The 6,362-nt window shown below is 41.8% G+C and overlaps 1 long non-coding RNA gene across 1 annotated transcript in view; it reads left to right on the forward strand.

The window, feature by feature from the left end:
• The window catches only part of LOC121839977, a 7,535-nt gene extending 5,293 nt beyond the window's left edge, over positions 1-2,242 (forward strand). The window contains exons 2-3 of the long non-coding RNA XR_006079274.1: positions 578-643; positions 1,639-2,242. This is a non-coding gene — a long non-coding RNA (uncharacterized LOC121839977). The remainder of the gene's footprint in view (positions 1-577; positions 644-1,638) is intronic.
• The last annotated feature ends 4,120 nt before the right edge of the window (positions 2,243-6,362 follow it).

Consider the following 6,362-nt stretch of genomic DNA (forward strand, 5'->3'; position numbering starts at 1 on the left):
ATCGAAGGTGTGATGCAGCACTACCAGAATGGCTGGTTTACCAGCTTTCGAGAGAGATCGGGACAGACAAGAACAATAAATCATTCGGGAAAACAGATTACAATCTACTTTGGTACAGAATTTTTGGGGTAAGGAGTGCAGTACATGTGGTTTGTAAGGAATGTAGGTTGCAGTAGGTTGCAGTACATGTGGTTTGTAAGGAGTGTAAAATCTGATCAATCCCTACTATTGGGTTCAGATCCTTCAATTGCTCTTTAAGTATCAGCTCCTTAAATCTAGGGCAAGCATTCATATTGATATCCTGGAATCTGCTGCAGTGCTACTTCAATATCAGTCCCAGCACGACAGACGATGGAACAGAAAGCCAGGATAACATCATTCTCTTCCTTAGTCACTTCAGTTAAACCTCTAAACCTTCCTGTAGTGAGACACCCTGTAAAGTCCTCATGAGACGTCCCAGTATTCCCAGTTGTTACAGTGATGAATTTCAGAGTAGTACTTATACTGTATCATGTATTACATCTGATCACATTGTACACAAAACTATGATGTTAATGTCATCTGGTCTCTTTCCCAGAAACACAAGTGTTCTCTCACGTTGGACCTCTGGGCAACATCCTCTCCAGAATCGCTTCTTTGTGTTGTGAGTGTCGAGCACGGTATATATCAACCTCAAATATATGCCTCTGTTTTATGTAATAGGAACATTTGTTATTTACTTAATATACTGTATAACATAAACCATTTGGAAATATGGAGCAATCTAAAATGTTCACTTTCGTGCAACTGCAATAATAAGCAGTAGCCCACAGTAGAATAAGTTAAATGTAAGCTTACATATTTCATTATATTTACACTGTTGCTTATTTTTCTTTTTGCTTAGATGGGGGTTGTTTTCAGTGATGTTGCAGAGCAGGATGTCGAGTAGGCAATTATTTATCACCCCGCCCTGATCTATGGATCACCCCTGGCCTGTCAATAAAATACAAATACACATCAGTGCAATACTCTCCTTCATATCTCAACCGTTTGTAGCAGGACGTTTGAATCCAAGCAGAGATACCAACCAGTCAATTGCAACATTTGGAAAAAGAGAAACATTAGGGAGGTAAAACTACAGTAGTCCATAAATGTTGCAGTAAAACTACAGTAGTCCATAAATGTTGCAGTAAAACTACAGTAGTCCATAAATGTTGCAGTAAAACTACAGAAGTCCATAAATGTTGCAGTAAAACTACAATAGTCAGTTGACATTTTAGCCAATGTGTCAGCAGGTCTAAACCAGTGGCAATTAAATACCCCTAGTCGATCTTCTGTCAGTGTCACTTGAATCCAAGCAGCGATACATTGGGTTTGGATTATTTTACAATGTAGAAAATTGTAAAAAAATAAAATAAAGAAAAACAAGTAGGTGTGTCCAAACTTTTGACTGGTACTGTATGTACTGTATAACATAATTGGATAGGGTCAAAGCAAGGTGTACATTTCATGGCTTACACCAGTAAACCCACCAGTAAACTCATGTCAGATCAGTGATTACATTAAAAAAAAGGAGAATGATGGGATTCATTTTGTACAAAATAATTCAAACACATGTCACATCTCATAGGATGCCTCTGTGCTCTTGCCCTACCACAGTTTGTGTGGATGCCCTCCATCCTATGACGAGAACGACGCCAAGCTCTTTGAGCAGATTCTGAAGGCTGAATAGGAGTTTGACTCTCCTTACTGGGGCCCTATCTCCAACTCAGGTACGGTAGTCCTCCACTCTCAGATGAAAGAGACATAAATCCAAGTCCATTTCAATATATATTACATTATGTTGCCAGTATTACTCCACTTTGTCAGTGATTTCGTATTATTGGAAATGGCTACCTGGGATTGGTGTTTCTTTGAGCGTGTGCCAAACTGTCAGTGTGTGTATGGGATTAGCCATTATACACTGACTGGCCAAGGAACAGATTCACTGTGTGTGAGATCATTACTTAGAGAGCACCAGGGATCATGGTACACAGAGAACTTAGAGACCTGCAGGACTGGTTAGAAGTCCAGCCAATGCCAGGCTGGAGTCTGGCCAGTGTTTTTTTACTGCAGTGAAGCTCCTTGTTGGTGCCTGGATTGAAGTGTTAGTTTAGCTCTCCTTTGGCAAACATTTGAGATATGGAACTACACTTTAAAAACACCTGCTCTTTCCATGACGTAGAGTCACTAGGTGAATCCAGGTGACAGCTATGATCCCTTATTGATGTCGCTTGTTAAACTACTTCAATCAGTGTAGATGAATGGGAGGAAACAGGTAAAAGATGGATTTTTAATCCTTGAGACATGGATTGTGTGTGTGCCATTCAGAGAGTGAATGGGCAAGACAAAAGATTTAGAGCTGAAATACACTACATTACCAAAAGTATGTGGACACCTGCTCGTCAAACATCTCATTCCAAAATCATGGACATTAATATGGAGTTGGTCCCCCCCCTACGCTGTTATAACAGCCTCCACTCTTCTGGGAAGGATTCCACTAGACGTTGGAACATTGCTTCGGGAACTCTCTTCACTTTAGCCACAAGAGTATTAGTGAGGTCGGGCACTGATGTTGGGCGATTAGACCTGGCTCGCAGTCGGTGTTCCAATTCATTCCAAAGGTTTTCGATGGGGTTGAACACCTTTGGGCCAGTCAAGTTCTCCCACACAGATCTTGACAAACCATTTCTGTATGGACTTCGCTTCATGCACAGGGGCATTGTCATGCTGAAACAGGAAAGGGCCTTCCCCAAATTGTTGCCACAAAGTTGGAAGCACAGAATCGTCTAGAATGTCATTGTATGTTGTAGCGTTACGATTTCCCTTCACTGGAACTAAATGCAGTATTGAAAAAATTACCCAATTGTCATACTTGAGCAAAAATAAAGAGACATTAATAGAAAATGACTCAAGTAAAAGTGAAAGTCACCCTGTAAAATCCTACATGAGTCAAAGTCTAAAAGTATTTTGTTTTAAATATGCTTAAGTATCAAAAGCAAATGTAATTGCTAAAATATACTTAAGTATCAAAAGTGAAAGTATAAATCAATTCAAATTCCTTATATTAAGCAAACCAAACGGCACCATGTTCTTATTTGTTTTATTTACAGATAGCCAAGGGCACGCTCCAACACTCAGACATCGTTTACAAACGAAGTATGTGTTTGAGTTTGCCAGATCAGAGGCAACTCTAATAGCTACTATAAATTGGACAGTGCAGTTAGATGAACAAGAATTTCAGATATGTCTATGTCCTGGGAAATGTTCTTGTTACTTACAACCTCATGCTAATCACATTAGCCTACGTTAGCTCAACTATCACATGGGGAGCCACCGATCCTGAATAAGTTTTAAATAAAGTTGAAATATTTAAAAAAATAAATAAAGTACCTTTGAACGGGGTATGGTAGTAGGTGCCAGGTGCACCGGTTTGTGTCAAGAACTGCAACGCTTCTGGGTTTTTCACACTCAACAGTTTCCTGTGTGTATCGAGAATGGTGCACCAGCCAACTCGACACAACTGTGGGAAGCATTGGAGTCAACATGGGCCAGCATCCCTGTGGAACATTTTCGACACCTTGTAGAGGCCATATACCGACGAATTGAGACTGTTCTGAGGGCGAAAGGTGTGGGGGGAGGGGGTGCAACTCAATACTATGAAGGTGTTCCTAATGTTTGGTATACTCAGTGTATATGTCATTAGGTAATCTACTGGCATTTAAACAAGATGTAAAAGACTGATGACTGGACATACTTAATCAGGAGTGGACAATCTTAGGGGGGTGTAGTGCAGTTAATGTGTGTGTTCGTAATGCAGTGTGAGTTGGCTAAGTGTCTGTAGCCAACTCCATTGCTGTCATTGTCAAGCCAAACCGTTGGCATCACCGTGAGTGACAAGGAGTTGGCAGGATGGCACAATCAGACTGGGAGTCAGGCTAAGGTCTGCAGCAGCAAGGAATGTGTGTGAGAGTGTATGTGTGTGGAAGAGCATGTTGTGGCTAGAACAGAACAGTGGAAGGTATCTCTCCTCCTCTTTGTTGCCATAACTTCTTGCCCCTCAGAGGAAATATTTCGGACCAGATTAATAATTTATACTCCCCGTCAGTCACATCACTGATTTATTTGACTAACCTCTTATGTTAGAGCAGTGACTCCCAACTCCAGTCCTCCAGTACTCACAACAGCCCAACTCCAGTCCTCCAGTACCACCAAACACAACACATTCTTGTTGCCCCGGACAAGCACACCTGACTCAACTGATCAACTGATCATCAAGCCCTCAATGAGTTGAATCAAGTGAGTTTGTCCGGTGCTTCACCAAAAATGTGTGCTGTTGGGGATACTTGAGAACTGGAGTTGGGAAACACTATCATCCAGAAGGTGAGGTCAGTACAGGTGCATGAAAGCTGGGACCGAGAGACTGAAAACCAGCTTCTATCTCAAGGCCATCCGACTGTTAAATAGCCATCACTAACTGGCATTGGCTAGTGATGGAGCAGGTTACGCAACCCTGCCCCATATACATAGACTTGGAATCACTGACCACTTTAATAATGGAACACTAGTCACTTTAATAATGTTCAGATAATGTTTACATACTGTTTTACTCATCTCATGTAAACACTGTATTCTATTCTACTGTATTTTAGTCAATGCCACTCCAACATTGCTCAATCTAATATTCATATATGTCTTATATTTTCCTTTACTTTTAGATGTGTCTGTATTGTTAGATACTACTGCGCTGTTGAAGCTAGGAGCACAAGCATTTCACTACACCCACAATAACATCTGCTAAATGTGTGCATGTGACCAATAACATGTTTATTTTGTTTGATACAACAGAGTTAGTGAGAGCCACACATTGGACACAACCACAAAACAAAGCAAGGTGGCTCGCTTGTAGGACTAGGCCTGTACCTTGATTACTGAAGGAGCAGGGAAGGATGGAAAGGTGCCAGCACTGCCACACTCAACTTAGTAGAACAAATGAATCAGCCTGGTCTCATAGACTAGACGTAACATAGTAAACATTGTTGAGGAAATCTCGTATCAAGGACCAGGCAGAACTCATTATCCAGTTAATAAGAGTTTGTTCAAGCAATTGCAAAGGAGATCACACTCGGGATAAATCGGAGAGGAAACTCAAAGTTCGAGTCGTACACAGTCATTATATACTTCTTCTTACACAAAGAGCTGCTTGCTTCTCCTAAATGGGTGGCAAGCTTACATGAGAGATAATGGATACTTGGCTCCACTTCCTTAAAGCATTGTACCCCAGTTCTCACAGACTATATGTCTAAGAGAGGGGACTGATGAGTTCCTAAAAGCCTATTTCGCTGCAAGAAGATTTCAACCTTGAGCTAGGCCTCTGGTGCCCGAAGAGATAAGGAGCCAGCACCAAATAACTCCTTTGTGCGCCATGAGAAAAGGAACACCAGACAGCCATGGAAAATTACCAGTTGAATAGCACTAGACAACTCAACAGTGGCTATTTTAGCATGTAAATCTTTGTGGGGCAAACTCAAAACATATGTTTTAGATGCATGCCAGCAAAGCCACTACACTGCACAACACTAAACAATACATTCATTGGACTATAAAGGTAAAAACCGGTGCCCACAAACTGTTCAAGCCTACATAAAGCTGCCCCAATAGCAGTGTCCCAACAGCAGTCCCAACACCTTACCACTGTTACACCTGATTGATGGAGTGCTGCAGATATGGTTGTCATTCTGGAAGTTTCTTCCATCACTACAGAGGAACTTTAGAGCTCTCAGAGTGACCGTCAGGTTCTTGGTCACCTCCCTGACCAAGGCCCTTCTCCCCCGATTGCTCAGTTTGGCCCTTCGGCCAGCTCTCGGGAAGAGCCTTGGTGGTTCCAAACTTCTTAATTTAATTTAAGAATTATGGAGGCTGCAAGGCACTACAGAGGGTAGTGCTTACGGCCCAGTACATCACTGGGGCCTAGATTCCTGCCATCTAGGACCTCTATACTAGGCATGTCAGAGGAAGGCCCTAAAAAATGTCAGACTACAGCCACCCTAGTCATAGACTGTTCTCTCTGTTACCGCACGGCAAGTGGCGCAGGAGCGCCAAGTCTAGATCCAAATGGCTTCTTAACAGCTTCAGTAAGACTCTTGAACAGCTGATCAAATGGCTACCCAGACTATTTGCATTGTCCAACCACCCCCCGTCTTTTACGCTGCAGCTACTCTCTATTTATTCTCTATGCAGTGTCACTTTAACTCTACCTACATGTACAGTTGAAATCGGAAGTTTACTTACACCTTAGCCAAATACATTTAAACTCAGTTTTTCACAATTCCTGACATGTAATC

This window comes from Oncorhynchus tshawytscha, linkage group LG18, assembly GCF_018296145.1.
Source record: "Oncorhynchus tshawytscha isolate Ot180627B linkage group LG18, Otsh_v2.0, whole genome shotgun sequence".
Classification (NCBI taxonomy): domain Eukaryota; kingdom Metazoa; phylum Chordata; class Actinopteri; order Salmoniformes; family Salmonidae; genus Oncorhynchus; species Oncorhynchus tshawytscha.